This window comes from Scyliorhinus canicula, chromosome 5 (genome assembly GCF_902713615.1).
Source record: "Scyliorhinus canicula chromosome 5, sScyCan1.1, whole genome shotgun sequence".
Lineage (NCBI taxonomy): Eukaryota > Metazoa > Chordata > Chondrichthyes > Carcharhiniformes > Scyliorhinidae > Scyliorhinus > Scyliorhinus canicula.
Window position 1 is genome coordinate 106,163,033 of NC_052150.1, and position 16,446 is coordinate 106,179,478.

General features: G+C 47.5%; 1 protein-coding gene across 1 annotated transcript in view; it reads left to right on the forward strand.

Moving 5' to 3' along the window:
- dgkb (diacylglycerol kinase, beta) overlaps nucleotides 1-16,446 on the forward strand; it is a 1,237,676-nt gene that overhangs the window by 285,241 nt on the left and 935,989 nt on the right.

Consider the following 16,446-nt stretch of genomic DNA (forward strand, 5'->3'; position numbering starts at 1 on the left):
CATGCACGGACTCACGCCGGCCGGCGAAGGCCTTTCGGCCAGCCCCGACGCCGGCCGGCGTAGCGCCAAAGGCCGTTGGCACCAGTTGGCAGAGCGGGAGCCACTCCGGCACGGGCTTAGCCCCTAAAGGTGCAGAGAATTCCGCACCTTTGGGGAGGCCCGACGCCGGAGTGGTTGGCGCCACTCCGCTACGCCGGGACCCCCCGCCCCGCAGGGTAGGGGAGAATTTCGCCCCAGCTTAATACTTACCGTGAATGAAAGTTTATCTATGTCATCCAGTCTGCTGGATCCAAATTGGGCATTTTATCATTTGTCCTTTGGCAAAAAAGTGTCTAAATTTTACCAGTTCTTGCCTTATATGCAGCGGTTTGAATTTTAATTTGCTATAAAAATATGTAGAGGGGTTGTACATCATCAAATAGGCTCCATTTCCGCCTTGTAGTCTGACAGGCTGAAGGTCTATGCCAAGCAAGTGGATTCATAAAATGTTGCCTGTAAAATAAATGCATAAAATTCTGGAAATATGGAGCAAGCCTGCCAACTTGTAAACAGAAAAAACAAGTAAATGCTTTGAGTGAAGCCTTTGTTGGAATAGAATAAGGATAAGTGAAGATGATTTTATTTCTAACCTCATTTTGAAAAACTCAACAGTTCATTCTCTAATGCGAGATTATATTTGATAAGTGTCCTGAGGTTTTGTAAAATTTAAATAAAGATATTTTGAAAACCTACCCGGTCAGTGGTGAGGCGGGCCCACCTGCTGTGGAATGTGATTCAAAAACCCACTTCACATATTTACGCTGGAGCCTTTGCACGTTCTGCTTCTGTCCCCAGTTTAAATCCAGCAATCAACAGAGTCCGGAAGTGTCGAGTGTAATTCCAGAAGAACCAGTCCATAAACTGAAGTCAAGGCCCTTGAAGGCTGCCGTTTGTTCAGACATTTTGAATTATACCCTTAAATGGAGCTCATCAACCTCAGAAACTACACACAACCACAATCCTCAACAATATTCATCCCCTCCCTCAACTCCCGACATTGCTCACCCCCTCCCTCACTCCCGACAAAGCTCACCCCCCTCACTCACTCCCGACAATTATCGCCCCTCCCTCACTCCCGACATTGCTCACCCTCACTCCCGACAATGCTCGTCCCTCCCTCACTCACTCCCGACAATTATCGCCCCTCCCTCACTCCCGACATTGCTCACCCTCACTCCCGACAATGCTCGTCCCTCCCTCACTCCCGACAAAGCTCACCCCCTCCCTCACCTCTGACAATGCTCACCCCCCTCCCTCATATCCGACAATGCTCACAGTAAATGAATTGAAGCGTTTGATAGAAACTGCAATGGACAGAGCTTCAATTTCACAAGGCAGCTAGGCGATTTCACAATCATGCAGTTCAGCACTGAAGAAAACAAGTTTGAGTCTGTTGCCACGGGTTACATAGAGTGGATGTGATGTGACGCTTCTAAACAGTGCTGTCTGTAACATCCCAAGATTAATTGTCTGGGCAGGGAAGAATAACGGTTTTAGCAGATGAACGAGAAGATTGTGCCAACTGGAAGCTTGTGCAGAGATCATCAGTCAATTCGATCCTTTCATTGAACTGCTGTCTGGCAGGACTTTCATCCAAGGGGACTGTGTAAGAGGCACACTGAGGAAGGACTCAAAAGAATCCTGTAGGCGCCAATTAAAATTCTCATGCCAGAAAACCTCTCCGCTGGAGAGCAGGAAGAAGGGCTGGCCACATGGTGTAGGATAGTTTGCAAGGTACCCTGTGGCCAAATCCATCCCAGAGTAGTTGTAGTTTTTGGACAGATGACAGTTTTAGGTGCAATTCGCTTCATGACAGAACATATTGAACAGGTTGCCAGTTGTGAAGGAGTTCTTTCGGACTGTTACCATCACAGTGATGATCATCTGCAAGCTTGGCAGCTATGCCCACCTTGTAAGGATCACCATGGGCAGGACATGTCAACATCTGGCATGAGTGAAGATTGTGCCTCACTGGAGCAGCTAATATCAGTCAGTGCTATGGCACGTCAGAAACGTTTATTTGTCTCCCCGTGTTTGCGTGGGTTTCACCCCCACAACCCAAAAATGCAGAGTAGGTGGATTGGCCACGCTAAATTGCCCCTTAATTGGAAAAAATAATTGGGTAATCTAAATTAAAAAAAAAATCAAAAAAAGAAACGTTTATTTGACTTCATAAGAAATGATGGGGATAAGATACACAGCAGTGATCCCCAAATCTCCAGATCTTGCAAAGTACAACTCTATTATGTTGAACTCAACGGGCGCGATTCTCCGACCCCCACGCTGGGTGGGAGAATCGCAGGAGTGCCGGGCGATCCCCGCCAAACCGCCCTGGCACCCGCACGCGATTCTCCCACCCCCCCCAAAACGGCGTGCCGAGTTTTACGACAGGCCGCTTGGAGAAACGGCGCTCGCCGTTTCTAACGGTCGAGCGGCGATTCTCCGGCCCGGTTGGGCCGAGCGGCCTGCCCAATCCGACCACACCTGGTCGCTGCCGGCGTGAACAGCGCGCGAACACTGTGTGTGCGGCCTGTGGGGGGGGGGGGGAGGGAGGATCGAGCACTAGGGGGGTGCTCAGGAAAGGTCTGGCCCGTGATCGGTGCCCACCGATCGGCGGGCCTGCGTCTCTAAAGGACGCACTCTTTTTCCTCCGCCGCCGCGGGGAGGACGGAAACCGCGCATGCGCGAGTGACTTCATTTAAGCGCCTCCGGCCGCGTCATTTATGCGGCGGCGCTTTGACGCCGGCGCCAAGGCTCGGCGTGCGAAATTGACGCTCCAGTTTTCACTCCGGCGTCGGCACATTGTCTCCCGTTGGGAGAATTGCGCCCAACAAGTCTTTTTGTGGCATACTGGGGAAGATGACGCTTTGTGTTGTGGAGGTGGGCAGCACAGCAGCACAATGGGTAGCACTGTTGCTTCACAGTGCTAGGGTCCCAAGTTTCATTTCCGACTTGGGTCACTGTCTGCACGTTCTCCCTGCCTCTGCGTGGGTTTCCTTCAGGTGCTCCAGTTCCCTCCCACAAGTCCCGAAAGATTCTCCGAGCCTCTGCGCCAAAATCGTGCTCGGCGCGGGAGCGGAAAATGGGGCATCGGACCCGAAGCTGGGACGGGAACCTCCGGTGACCGGAGAATCAGCGCCAGTTGCGCGCTGTCGACACGGTCCGGTCGGGGGCCGTTGAAAGAGGCCCCCGCATCGATTCTCGGCGATCGACTGGCCAATTTCCCGCCGGCGTGGTTCACATATGGTTCCACCCGGCGGGAGCTCGGCGTCATGGCTGCGGTGGCCATCCTGGTGGGGGGGGAGGATCAGTCTCCGGAGGGGTCTCCACGACGGCCAGTCCCACGATCGGGGGCCACCGATCGGCGGGTGCGTGCAATCTGGGGTGGCCTACCTTCTTCCGTGCCATCCCGCTGTGTATCCGCCATGTCACGCAGGCCCGGCACAGAAGCGGCCGCGCCCTGGCCAGCAGTGCAGGACCGTGATTCGGCAGCTGGAGCAGAGCAGAGAACTCCGGCGCTGTGCTGGCCCTCTGTGGGCCACGGAATAGCTGGGCCAAGAGGCCCATTGACACCGGCGTGAAATACTTAGCCGCCGTTTTGAAGAATCCCAGCTGTGCTCTTAGGTAATTTAGACATTCTGAATTCTCCCTTAGTATACCCGAACAGGCGCCAGAGTGTGGCGACTTGGGGCTTTTCACAGTAACTTCATTGGTGTTAATGTCTACTTGTGACAGCAAAGTTTATTATTGTTAGAATATATACCTGATTGACACTGGCCTTGAATGGTCCAGCTTTTCCACTGTAACCTTGGAATGCTGGATCAAAGACACCAAGCATAATTCTCCATTTGGAAGACTTGTTCTCCCTCCGGAGGTAAATTGCACTTGATTTTCAATCCCACTGATCAAATCAGCGGCCGCGCCATGCTCCATGGCGGACTCAGATCGTGGAGCTGGACCTTCCAAATCGTGCCCCCCGATTGGCTGCGTGCCCAATCCGGACCGCCCGCCCAAAATTTGCCCAGTGCTGCACAAGGTCCCCCTGCCCCCCGATCGGCCCACCCCCGACAAGGGCACGCTAGTATCCCGATCGGCAGGACCACATTAGATCCATGCTGTCAGGACTTCGGCCGGTCGGGGGCAGAGAATGGCGGGGTGGGCCTCCAGCAATGGCCGTAGATAGGGGATAGGCAGCACAGCGTATTCTCCGAGTACGGCGCTTTCCGGAGTCCGGAGAATCGGGGATCCGTCGCCCGTTCCGATTCGGTGCGGGGAAATGGATTCTCCATTCCGGCACCGGCCGCGATTTCTGCGTCGGGATGCGGAGAATCCAGCGAATACGCAACATTTTCCACCCCCTTGAAATCAAAGGCACCATAAACAGTATAACATTAATAATAAATCAACAACAGTCCATACGTCAGACGCTTCAGAGGCCAACATACTCTGTGTGGTTGCTACGAGCCTCCCGTGTGCCTTTTAGTGTTTGCTGCAATCTTTAGTGTCTTTGGTTTGGTTTGGACGCCGTCTGTGGTCATCTTAACCAGGGTTGACATAGTGTTCTGAGGTTGACTCGGTGTCTGGTTCTCAACTGTGGTACTGCATTCCCCAATTGGTTCAGTTAGTGTCAGGTCCTTGGGAAGGTCCAGGTTGTCTTTTGGCACAGCTTGGTTTGGACTCTATGTCGGTTCTGTCCCTGGCAGATTGGTTCTTGTCATCAGAAATTGATCCACATGTCTCCTCCATGTTATAGCGTCTCGGGTTTGTACGATGCAGGAGATCGATCTGTCTGAGCCAAAATGGTAGCAGGTATCCACTTTTTACTTGTGGCATAGTTCCTTGCCATAACTTGTTAACTGTTGCGAAAAATTTGTTTCAGCTTGTTCTCCCGTCGTATCACCTGATCCAGCTGCTTTCTCCAGACAATTTCTTTTAAAACAAATCTAATGCCGTCTATAGTGGTTTGAGCAAATTGAATGCTGTCCATTGTTGACACCTAATTGTTAGCAATGCTGGAGAAACTTGGGTTGTTGATTGCGCGGTATTCCTTTACGACAGCAGGAAATTTCTCAAGCGTTTAGACAATAAACCTTGTTCTCAAATTACCTTCAATTAATGTTTCATCACCTGTACAAAACATTCTGCCAGCCCATTTTTGGCAGGGTGATATGGAGAGGACTTGATGTGTTGAATTCTGTTCTACTTCAAGTAGTTTATGAACTCTTGTTAAACGAACTACGGTCCATTATCACTCACCAGTTGTTCAGGGTAACCGAATTAGCTGAAGTTTTCACACAATCTCTCAATTGGTTTCTCCAGTAACATTGACTTCATGATGGCAACATCAGGCCATTTTGAGTGAGAGTCGACTAGAATGAGAAACATGCACCCTTCGAACAATCCCATGGGTGACATGGTAGCACAGGTAGCATTGTTTCTTCTCAGTGCCAGGGACCCGGGTTCGATTCCCAGCTTGGGTCACTGTCTGTGTGGAGTTTGCACGTTTTCCCTGAGTCTGCATGGGCTTTCTCCGGGTGCTCCGGTTTCCTCCCATAAATCCTGAAAGACGTGCTTGTCAGGTGAATTGGATATTCTGAATTCTACCTCAGTGTACCCGAACAGGCGCCCGAGTGTGGAGACTAGGGGATTTTCACAGCAACTTAATTGCAGTGTTAATGTAAGCTGCCTGTGACACTAATAAAGATTATTATGCTTAATCAATATGTACCTGTTGCCAGGCCTCTCCTGGCCATTCCCATAGGTGTAATGGGGCTAATGGTGACAGGGTCTGCACTTTTGCACAAGACGAAAACAAGTCTGCCTTCTCCTCAATTTTGGCACTTAGCCCCAGCCACCAAAAATAGTTTCTGGTAATTTCTTACAATCTTACAATATCACAGTGGCCATCATGTAATTGATTTAATACTTGTTTCCTTAGTAGTGGTGGAATGATGATTCTCATTCCCCAGAAGAGACAACCTGCCTGTACCGAAAAATCAAGTCTTCCTGCAGAATATGGCTTTAACTCAGGGTTTGCTCCTGAAATCTTGCCTCGAAGCACCATGTCCATAACCTCTGAAAGTACTGGATCATTTAGAACATAGAACATAGAACAGTACAGCACAGAACAGGCCCTTCGGCCCTCGATGTTGTGCCGAGCAATGATCACCCTACTCAAACCCACGTATCCACCCTATACCCGTAACCTAACAACCCCCCCTTAACCTTACATTTTAGGACACTACGGACAATTTAGCATGGCCAATCCACCTAATCCGCACATCTTTGGACTGTGGGAGGAAACCGGAGCACCCGGAGGAAACCCACGCACACACGGGGAGGACGTGCACGAAAAGTATTCCTAGAGCTTCTTCCTCTATCTGCGTGTAATTCCTTTCGGCCACATTTAAGTTCCTTGACGTGAAGACTATCGGCTTCTCTTCACCTCTGGGCATTATGTGGGACACTACCGCCCCAACCCCATAAGATGATCCATCACATGCCAGTTGCAGCGGTAAATTTGGATCTTCTGACTTTAGTATCGCCTGTTTGGCCTGCATGAATGCTATCTCAAATTGATACCCCCATTTCCACGTTTTATTTTGACACAGTAAATTGTGTAAGGGATATAGAATAGTCACTGTATTAGAGACAAATCTTTGGTAATAATTGCGCAAGTCTAAAAAAGATCGAAGTTGGTTCACATTCTTAGGTGCAGGTGTAGTAATGGCTTTGACCTTTGAAGCCAATTATGCAGTCTCTTGGCATCGATTACATGTCACAGATATTCAATTGAAGTTTGGAAAAATTCACATTAGACTTTTCGGTCTCTTAATCCATAATCTCTGGAGTATGGCACCTAGGTTATAGAGAAACAATGTTTTCCTTTGAAAAACAGTCAGACAGTTACATGGGCAGGGTGAATATAGAGGGCTATGGGTCAAATGCGGGCAAGTGGGACTAGTTTAGTGATAGAAACTGGGCAGCATGGACAAGCTGGGCCAAAGGGCCTGTTGACTCGATGAGATGGTCTTCCTAATTCTTCTCTTTAACAAAGATGTGATACATGTAACACTGGACTCTCTCTAATCCACTTAAAATTTGGTCCATAGCTTGTGGAACAATACTCGTGCGGAAGTGATGCCAAATGGTTGTCTTTTATATCAAAATAACCCTAGGTGTATCAAAATCTTCAAGAACTGCTGTGAATCTAGATCCACGTGCATTTGCTTGGCTGAGGTCAATTTTACTGAAGTGTTGGCCTCCAGCGAATAAGTGATCAATGAAGAGCAATGGGTACTGCTCTGCAAACAATACAGGATTAATAGTGACTTTAAATTCATCAAAATGCATACAGATCAGTCTTTATGTATCACGGGTATGATCGATGTAACCCAATGACTCACATTAACTGATTCAAGGATTCCCATTTTCACCAGTTGTTCTAATTCTGCCTTTAACTTAGGTCTGATTAGGTACAGCACTGACCTAGCCTTTAAGCATCTCGCCTGACTTTCTACCTTGATTGTCAGCCTTACTGAGATATCCTGCATGAGATTTACCTCAGTCCAATTTACAATCATAGAATCCCTTCAGTGGAGAAGGAGGCCATTTGGCCCATCGACTCTGCACCAACCCTCTGAAAGAGCACCTTACCCAACCCCATTTCCCCGCCCACCCTATCCCCGTAACTCCACCTTACCTGCACATCCTTGAACACTAGGGGGAAATTTTAGCATGGTCAGTCCACCTAACCTGCACATTTCTGGACACAAGGGGCAATGTTAGCATGTCTAAACAAGCATCTGCGATGATTTTATCATCAGTATTATCCAGGACAGCAGTTATTTTATAAGCTTCAGTGGCAGTCCTGGTCTGGCAGAAAATTAGACTTCCTGAGGCAACGTTTATCTAGTCGACTTGCTTGCTTACACAATGGGCACAAGACCTTTCACGGACATGAAGGAAGTGGGTTATGGAGTCAGGTCTTGTTGGCAAGTAGGAAATGGCAGTGCAGAGAGCCTTGGCATCAGCAGATGTGCGAATCCCATCTCAGAGAGAATCTAAGGGTTGGGAGATCTCTGGCTTGATCGATGACAGGGTGCATGATCTGAGTTGAATGCCATACCTCTGTTTCACATGATGTGGTAGGTTAGGGTGAATGAGCTATCGCCAATATAGGACCATTATGTGCCCCAGTGAGGGTGCTATCTCTTCATCCTCATTAAGAACCAGACTGTGATGACTGAGCCCACTTTACAGAAAGAGGTTTTCCTCAAAAAAGACCATCAGACATTGATACAGATCTGCACGCCTTTCATCTGACTGCATTCTGAAATCAACCAAGTCTAGGTGGGGGGCACTCTTGGCCTGGAAACCAGAGTTCAGATGATAGTATGCCATTTTGAAGAAGGTGAAGTGAATGCTTTAACTATAGAATTGGATGGTATACCAGGGCAGTAAGTCCCTATCTGCTGTAGCAAGACAGAATGGCAGCAAAGTGGGGAATTGAAATGCTAAATAACAGGAAACTCTGGGTCATGCTTGTAGACCGAGTGAAGGTAATCTGCACTGCAGTCACCCAGTTCACTCATAGTTTTTACAACAATCTCGTACTATGTGGTCACCATTACTGATACTAGCTTTTTATTGAAGATGTATTTAAAGAACTTAATTTAAATGCCCCAGGGGAATTTGTTTCCAGATTATTAGTCCAGATTATTCATTCAATAACATCACCGCTGTGCTCCAGTTCCCATTTCCACAAATGTCCTCCTAATTGGCCATCAATTCTCTGCTGGAGAGGATGGTCTCCAGGTTCTGCACAAGGCCTGTGCCAAGTTGGTGCTGGACGTCTCCATACATCTTTACGCTGCATACAGGCTTTCTGACAGACCTGTCAAAGCACCAAACACTTCAGTGTGCATAACCATCAGCCTTCTTTTATAGTCTGCCCCATCAAAATGCTCACCTGAGTTCTCTAGAGTGCAACTCATGTGTGATCTTGTTCCAAGCTGGCACCTCATCCCTTGCCACGATGGCAAGCTGCTCAGGTCTCACTACAGGCACATTTTGCTTTTCATCTGTCCCTTAAAGTTTGTGTAGTGTCTGTATTTCAGTGGACACCTGCAAGTATGAGAGTGAGTGACATGAGAGAGTTTCTTCATGACTGTCTTCCAGGGCTTTTGATTCTTCTTGCAGCTCTTGTGCATCTGAGAGGAGAGCTGCACAAGAGTAGGGTTGTAGTGAGAGAACCTAGCAGGTATGCCAGGGGGTGGGGGTAGAAAAAGCAAAGGATGCAGGCTTATACCACCTGCGTCTTGTAAATCAGTAGAGATTGGGGGATGAGGGGGAGGGTGTTTAAATTTGTTTGTAGGATGTCAACATCAACAGCAAGGGCAGCATCCAATGTCCATCCCTGTAATGTGAGGGGGGGGGGGGGGGGTTAGGTATGAGGATACTGTCTCTTTGATCCTGCTACTGGCCATGGCCTCATGCTGACCACATCAATAATGGCAACCACCATCTCCTCCACCAGTGTTACAATGTGCAGCCATGCCCATCTACTACTGGTTAGTTGCTGCTGCCTCTGGCTGTGATTCCCCTTGCTCTGCAAGAGAAGGTGGAATTGTATCCCTGAGTGTGGTGAAATGTGTCTGGATGATGTGGCTATCATGGTTGAATAACTGCCAATGTGAGAAATCTATGAGATGTAGGTTTAGGGTTTGCAGCAATGCTCTGTATGTGACAGTGAGATGAGGTTCATGAATGTTATTTATGAGTCATGGTTATTAGAGATTGTTACAAAGTGAGTGATGGGGTTGTTGTGTATTGAGCAGTTTGTGAATCTAGTGATGCAGTTTTTTGGAATGTGGCATTTGAAGAGAATTGACTGACCTTGACCATTTGTGTGAGCTCATTAAATGTCTTGTGGTTATGCATCCACATCCTCAGGGGCCAGATGCCTGGCACTGCCCATCGCAGCAATCTGGTCCCACTGCCTTTGCACAGTTTGAATGGAGGGGCCTCTGACCTACTGTGGATTGAGGACTTTTCATGTCCGTCTCCTCCACCAAGGGATTCGATGCCGTGTCAGAGAGTCTCGGAACATGCTGTCTAGCCTGTTCTGCCACAACTCAATGATCTCCTTGCTGACACTCTTGTGTTACCAGTTCCAGCACCTCTTAGAGGTGCAGCCTGGCTTTAATTAGTGCAGGCTGGCTTTAAGTGGTGATAGTATTACACAAACTTGGGGCCCCTGCAGAGTGTTGCATGTCACTCAGTAGTGCATTTCGCACTGGTTGCACGCAACTATCATACAAAGCAGCAGGCGTGGGTTCGTGATACATTTGGATACCGTGCCTTTTTTCAGGCCCTGTCCAATTTTACTGGCACAATATCTTAATTCACCTTCACATTTTCTTTGCACATGCTAACCCAGTCACCTTTCTCAGCATGACCTTCCCCTGGTCTATTGAAATATGCGAGGCATTGCTCACTTTGGAACTAGGGAGAGGTGCTTGTCATTATTTTGAACATTTAAATAACTTGGCATTTTTCGGTTAAAAGGTTTTCAACAAGTTTCCTCTGCACAGCGTTGATTAATACTGACTGCAGCTGGACTTGCAAGTAAACTGAAGATAGTTTAAAGTAATTGATAAAGATAAACTGACTTTCTACAGCATAAGATGTGACCAAGTAAGATGTAGAATTTAAAGTGCAATAAACAAAGCTTGAAATGCTTTATATTAGTTCTGCACATGAATGCTGTCCCGCAGACTGTAAATCAAAACGTGCTGGGGTAAAACATGTTTTATATTCCAGACTTTTTCACCAGTTCCCTCCATTCTACCCACCTCTCCTGAAGATACTGACTCCATTCTGGGTTGTGGTTTTATGTTCTCTGGCTACCTTGTCTAAGTAGCCATTTGTCATGTCTGATTTTAAGCAATTTTCTTTGTTGACTGTTCAACTAGGTTGCACATAACTGTCCCTGGAATTGTTTAGCCCCCCATCTGCATATTTTTTCAGTAAGAGGTCATTGAATAAAATTCCAGACCTAAGTATCATTTTTTAATTCTGGTATGTTTAACTCGGTTCCTTACTGTCTTAATAAATCAAGCCATTCAGGGCTTTGAAAAACTGAATTGTTACAACACTATGAATCAAAAGTATGTTCCATTAACAGAGCATTCTTGGCAACAGGACAAGTTCAGGATTTCTATTTCTCATTCCTGGTTTTTATTTGCAGTGAATGGAAAACATTGGTGGAAGTTGTTACTGAGAGAAAAAGCCCAAAGGATTTGATGTCCATTTGACTGAAACTCCAGATTAAAATAGAATGAAGGTTAAAACAAGTGCTGCCTTCAAGAAAATATATTATTTGTAATTGCATAATATGATATAAATTGTGCTGAAACATATTATTACACAAATTCTGTTTTTTTTAACAGAAGACTGTAAAGAATCGTCAGCAACTACTTGAAAGAAGTGAATCATGCCTCACAAATGTTCAGGAATTCTTTGACGAGATAAAGTTTTTGGGATAAAGTGCTCTAGATTCTATATTCTATTTGGATTTTCAAAAGGCATTTGGCTAAGTTTTCCCAGTGAAACTGTTAGAGAATAGTAATAATAATAATAATCTTTATTGTCACAAGTAGCCTTGCATTAACACTGCAATGAAGTTACCTTGAAAATCCCTCAGTCGCCACATTCCAGGTACACTGAGGGAGAATTCAGATTTCCATTCACCTAACAGCAAGAGCTGGATTCTCCGCATCCCAACGCCAAAATCGCGGCCGTGTGGGGGCGAAGAATCCATGTTCCGGCAAGAAATCGGGACTGGCGCCAGTTCCCCGATTCTGAGGGCCCCAGAAACAGCGCACTTGGGGAGTACACGGCGCCACCTGGGACCTAAGTGGGGCCATTGCCAGAGGCCCGCTCCGCCATCCTCCGCCACTGACCGGCCGAAGTCCCGACATCGTGGAACTAATGTGCTCCAGTCAGTCAGGATACTCGGTCCACGGCTGCCCTGATCAGGGGCGGGCCAATTGGAGGGCAGGGGTCCTTATAGGTGATCGGTGAATGCTTGTCTGGGAGTTGAGGGTCCGGCGCACGGCCAATCGGGGAGTTTCTTCTTTGGGTCCAACTCCGTGGTCTGAGACCACCATGGAGCTGCTGTGCCCATGCGCGGCCTCCAACCCGGAAGTGCGGGGGGCCATATCTGCAGCAAAAACTGCAAAATCTACTCTGGGTCGTTGCTAGCCCCCTGCAGAGCTAACAATTTGTGCCCCTTTGATGCCAGTTTTTCTGTCGTAAAACCCATCTGTTTTGACTCTGGCGTGGTGACATAGTCCCAATAATGGAGAATCCAGCCCCACGTCTTTCGGGACTTGTGCGAGGAAACTGGAGCACCCTAAGGAAAGCCATGCAGACACAGGGAGAACGTGCAGACTCCGCAGAGACAGTGACCCAAGCCGTGAATCGAACCTGGGATCCTAGTGCTGTGAAGCAACAGTGCTGACCACTGTGCTACCGTGCCTCCCAGATCGTGATGCCTGGAATTAATGACAAATAGGTCACATTGGTATGACAAACAGAAGCTGGAAATAATTTAAAGGGCTATCTTGAGTTAGTAACTAATTAACATTTGTAACGTTGTCACACGTAAATGGAGGTGGCCAAGGAAGAGGAAACTCCATGAACGTTCCCATCCCTGACATGGGGCCCAGCACAATACTGCAGCAATTCTATACTGAACTTCAATGTAAATGCATGCTCAGATCTCTGGAGTGAGGAAAGCACTGATCGATCGTCTGACTTATAGGCAAGAATGGTCCTGAATGAGTAAAGGCTGACACTTGGCAATGTATACTCAATATTATTGCGAAGAAATTTATTTGGAAGAGAGAAAATAAATTGCTGCCAAATTATTTTCATAAAAATATTTAAAGGAGAAAAATCAAAAGAATGGAAACAAGTCAAACAAAAACTCCACAGTAGTAGTGTAGACATTACGAAATAAAATTCCTTCATTGAGCTGCTTAAGAGTCTCAGCACCCACAGGGTTTCTTTTGATCCCATTCCAATGCCCCCTCCTGGCCCAAATAGCAGGAAATTATGCTTGATCATTATTTTTGGGACCAACATGAATCTCATGGAGGAAAAGGCTTCAAATAATGCAGTTTATTAAAAATGAAAGAAGGGTGAGTGAGTTGCAGCCCAGGAAGAATTCTGTCTCAAATCACTGCTCCCAAAGCACCATTGGCCCCAGGGGCCTTCCTAAAAGTCAATATGGAAAACTTTTAAGAGTTCTGCTGAGGTCTCGTAATTTGTGAAACTCTCAAGGGTAGCCTGGCACAGAAATTACACTAACTTTTACCTGCATTAGTCCTACCTCCATTTTTGCAAAGAGTCATTGTATTGGGTATTCTCTCGATCTCTGCACGCATGATATGGGTTGTCAGTAATATTAGAGTAGGACTATTGGTTTGGATGTGAATAAGAACTTTGCTGTTTTATATCGGTCCTTCCACATCCTCAGGACTTTCTCTCAAACCATAGAATTCTAAGCCCAGAACGCTGTTCAGTTTATTGTGTCTCTGATATTTTGAAGAGCAATCCAAACTAGTTCCACTGTTCCTCCCGTCACATAGCTCCAGGGCTAATTTTCAGCTTCAGCTCTTCTGTGACATACTGGCAGAGTGCTTTTTTGCCCATCATTATAAAATCCACTTGATTTTAATTTTCAGTGTTTATGACAGAAATTAAAATTGGATGGGAGATCACCTCGAACGGTTTACCACTCAGAGAACAAAGCTAAAGATTATCTTCTCCCCCCCTATCAGCCTGTCCTCTGCTTTAAATTATTATTCGCATTTCCTTAAGAATGTACTACTCTGTGCATTAATGACTGTCAGTAGCAAAGCATTCCAGGCTCTAACAACTGCGTGCAAAGAAATTTCTCCAAGTTTCTCTCCTCATGTCAATTATAAATGAATGCCCCTCGTCGCTGATTCCTGAACCAGAGAAAATAATCTTTTCTTATTCACCCTGTCAAAATCAAAGTGTGTGCGAAGTTTGGGGAGAGGGAGAGTGTGCACGAGCGGTGGAGGGAGCGAGAATGTGTATGAGGGGTGGGGGAAGAGAGTGTGTGTGTGTGTGTAAGGGGTGGAGGGGAAGAGAGGGTATGAACGAGAGGTGGGGTGAAGAGAGAGAATATGGGGGGGAGGAGAGAGAGCGTGTGACGGATGGGGAAAAGAGTAAATGTGTATATGGGTGGGGGGGAAGAGTCAGAGTGCATGAAGTGTGTGGGGAGGAGAGAGTATGAATGACTGGTATGAAGAAGACCGAATGTGTCCGAAGGGTGTGGGAAGAGGAGTCGGGGTGCGGTGGGTGGGGGGGGAGGGGGGGGGGGGGGTTTGTGGCAGGGGAAGAGAGAAAGAGAGAATGTGAACGAGGAGTGGGGGAAGATTAAGAGTGTGTGTGAATAAGAGGTGGGGAGAAGAACAAGCGTGCATGAGCGATGGGGGAAGAGGATGTGTGTGAGGAATGAGGAGTCAGAGGAAGAGAGAGTGTGAACAAAGTGTGCGGAGAATGAAAGAGTATGCACAAGGGATGGGAAGGGAAGAGAGAGTGTGAATGAGGGCTGGGGGAAAGAGAAAGTGTGTACGAGGAATGGAAGTAAGAGAGAGACAGAGTGCATGAAGTGTGTGGGGAAGAGAGTGTGTGAACGAGGGATGAGGAGGAGAGCGAGTGTGTGCGAAGTTTCTGGGAAGAGAGTGTGTATGTTGGAGAGGTGGGGGGAAGAGTGAATGGGAACGAGAGGTGTGTACGAGAGTTAAGGGAAGAGACTGTGTGTGTGTGAGGAATAGGAGGAAGAGAGAGTACGAACTAAGGGTGGGAGGGAGAGGGAGTGTGAATGAGAAGTGGGTAAGAGAAAGTGTATGCAGGGGATGGACTTCGGTTCCAGACCCCAGGCAAGGCGAGGGTGGGTGTAAAGCTGAGCACGAGGCTGCACAAACTAAATCTGCCTCGGCACTTGTGGGTAGATCCAGAACTGGGAGTCGAAATAGGTTAAAATGGTGTTAAGGTGAAATAATTTCACTCAGAAGGTGGTAGGTTTTTCGAACTCTCTTCCTGAAAAAGTGTTGGTAGCAGAGTCTTAGAATATTTTTAACACATAGGTGGATAAATTCTTGATAAGCCAGTGCAGTGATAGGTTATTGGGGGGGTTCTGGGATACAGATTTGAGGTTGCGATCAAATCATATCAAATGGCAGAACAAGCTTAATGGGCTGAATGGCCTATCCTTGTTCATATATTCATCCGGTTTACAACCCAGGCATCATCCTGATTATTCATACAGTTTGTTCAGCACATGTTTTAATGTTCTTTCAATAATACAGTGACCAAAAAATGCAAACACAAATGCTCTAATTGTGGTCTATTTCCTGTGCTAATGCATTATTGAAGGCTCTTCTCAAAGGGGAAAGCAGCCTAATGTCATCTGGGACTATGGCGACTTTACCTTTATCTTTTACCTCTTTGCATTTGTTCCCATTTAGAAGACCAAAATGTTGTTGCCCATTTTTGTGATTTAGCACAGTACAAATGTATTGTATGTTGAGTTCATGTACACAGACCAAATTGTGGGAAACGTTCAATAAAATGCTGGGAGTCACGACAAATTGTGGATGGATCTTGGACAACTCAAAACTCAACTAGCTTTAAACATGAGTTGTGTATTTTACATTAAGAATTACAATTTTGTGAAAATTGCACTGATATTACTTTAGAAGAATTTTACCCAGTTTGAAATATCAGAAGCTCTGGGGAGGGGTGGGAGGGAGAGACACTCTTGGGGAAATACTTTGAGTGTGGGGGCGGGGTAGACACTCTGCAAGGGGAGACACTCCGGGCGGAATTCTCCTCAACGCCCGACGCCGTTGTGAAACCTGGATTGTTTCATGACGGCGTCGGAGGCCGCTCCTCGCCCCCTGTTCTCCCCCTCCCGGGGGGCTAGAAGCGGCGTTCCGTAAATCTCGGCCGCCGGGTCTTGTCGCTGGCGTCAAGGCCCGGAGCGCCGAGAATGACGCGGCCGGCGTGCCTAATGACGTCAGCCGCGCATGCGCAGGTTGGCCGGTGCCAACCCGCGCATGCGCAGTTGCTGTCTTCCCCTTCGCCGCCCCGCAAGACGTGGCGGCTTGATCTTGCGGGGCGGCGGAGGGGAAAGAGTGCGTCCCTTGGAAACGCCGGCCCGACGATTGGTGGGCACCGATCGCTGGCTAGTCCCCTCCCGAGCACGGTCGTGGTGCTCACTCCCCTCTCCGCCACCCACAAGCCACAAACGAACCTTTGGCGCCATGTTCACGCCGGCAGCGACCAGGTGTGGTTGCCGCTGGC